Source organism: Cupressus sempervirens, chromosome 5 (assembly GCF_028749045.1).
Source record: "Cupressus sempervirens isolate cs-2001-9-10 chromosome 5, ASM2874904v1, whole genome shotgun sequence".
Lineage (NCBI taxonomy): Eukaryota > Viridiplantae > Streptophyta > Pinopsida > Cupressales > Cupressaceae > Cupressus > Cupressus sempervirens.
In genome coordinates, this window is record NC_143122.1 from 54,825,762 (window position 1) to 54,827,815 (window position 2,054).

Genomic DNA, 2,054 nt, shown 5'->3' on the forward strand with positions numbered 1-2,054 from the left:
TTGGTGCAAGATTTCTTTAGATTTTATTTCTTTAATTGCAGTTTTAAAAAGAGCAGAATCCCTACCAATTTATAGCTTCGCTTTGTCATCACTATTAGTTTTAATTATTAAAAAAAAATTCTTTGATGGACTAGTTGTAGATTATTAAGTGTGAAGATGATTTATTCACCTCTTTAAAATTGCAAACTTTTATATCAAGTGAATAAAAATATTCTTGCAAGCTTTGCTATCTCTATTTATGAGTTCTTGAGTGTTGATGTGATCATCAAGGATTTCAAAGTTTAAAAATTTTACCTCAAGAATAGAGAGGGGTTTCATTGATATTTCATCCTTCAAACACTCAAGCTCTCTAGCATTGCTCTAATGTATTTTTTTCAAATATATTTTGTTTTCTTTAGGTTAGACTATTACTTTTTGGACTTATTTTTTATTCAATTGTTGAGTAGTTTCTAGACACACAATTAGGTGATGTTTCTGAGCATTCTTTGTTGGAAATAGAGATGGAGTAACTGAGAGGGGAGGGGTGAATCAGTTACCACAAAATATTTTCACAGATCCTTAGATGTCTTAAAATAAAATTGCTACAGGCACTCGGTAACCATATAAATAAATGCTGAAACTTGATAGATATTTTGTTAACTTATTAAGCATTTAAGTTGATTAACATGCATGCATAAAGGAATAATCATGAACACAAGAGACACTAGATTTAATGTGGAAACCCAATTTGGGAAAAACCACCAAGTAACTAGTTACCAATTTTCACTCTTCTGAAGTGAGCCCTGTTAGGAGCCAACCCTATTAAAGGTTACAAAACACACTGTTAGGTGTGACTTTGTTAAAGGATTTGATCACCTTGTTAGAAGTGGCCTTGTCAGAGGTCTTTGAAAAAATTCAACTGAACTGTCACCTTGTTAGAGGATTTACAAAATGGCTGTTAAACCAACTCTATTAAGAGATTTTGAATCACTGTTACAATGATTAGAAATCAACAATGAAGTGATCTGAAATATATGCAACTTATCTTTGCTGAATACATATCTATGTTCTGCTTTACTGGATCTTCACTGATTGAATACAAGTTTGCAGCTTCATAGGGATATCTAATCCTTCCTCAACATTCACTTATTTATTCATTTGCACTCTTATGCACTTATACACTTTTTTTTTTGAATTCACAACTTGACCTTTCATATATACCTTACAGTTTGTCAAGTTGGCTCAATTACAAGTTACAACAACTGAAAAACATAAAATCAGTCGGTTGCACAAAACTTAATTCTTTGGAACAATAAAATCCTTCGCTGCCCAAACCAGCTCGGTGACCACTGCTCCAGAATGGTTTCCCCAGTGTTAGCCAAGTGAAGCTCGGTAAACACTACGAACTTTGTAATTTCCTTCGGAGATCGAGATAACTCGGTGAATACTGACCTTTCTTATATTACCGAGTGAGCTCGGTTAAAATCTAACTTTCCTTCGCTTACCAAGTGAGCTCGGTGAAAGCTAACATTCCTTTGCTTACTGAGTGAGCTTGGTAAAAGCTAACTTTCCTTTGCTTACCGAGTGAGCTCGGTAAAAGCTAACTTTTCTTCGCTTAACAAGTGAGCTTGATAAAAGCTAACTTTTCTTTTCTTACCGAGTGAACTCGGTAAAAGCTAACTTTTTTTGTAATGTTCAAGAATTCTTGGTAGTCACTATAAAATGCTTTGCTAACCGTCCGAGCTCAGTAGACTCTGTCTGATTGGCTGATATGACATTTGTGTAACATCAAAGACAATACACAATTAACAATTGTATCCAACAATCTCCCTCTTTGGCATTGATGGCAAGACAACATGTCATAACAGAAATGAAATTTGAAAACAAGTCTTTCACTTATATGGCAACACAACATGTCAATATAAAAATTCTCCCTCTAAGATTGAAAACTCTCCCTCTTACAGTAATCTCCCTCTATGAAGGAATTACATAGTAAACTCTATATCTTAAACAAATTTTAGAGAGATATGACAGTAAAACTCTCCCTCTTTGACAACACATGCCAAAGACAGCTT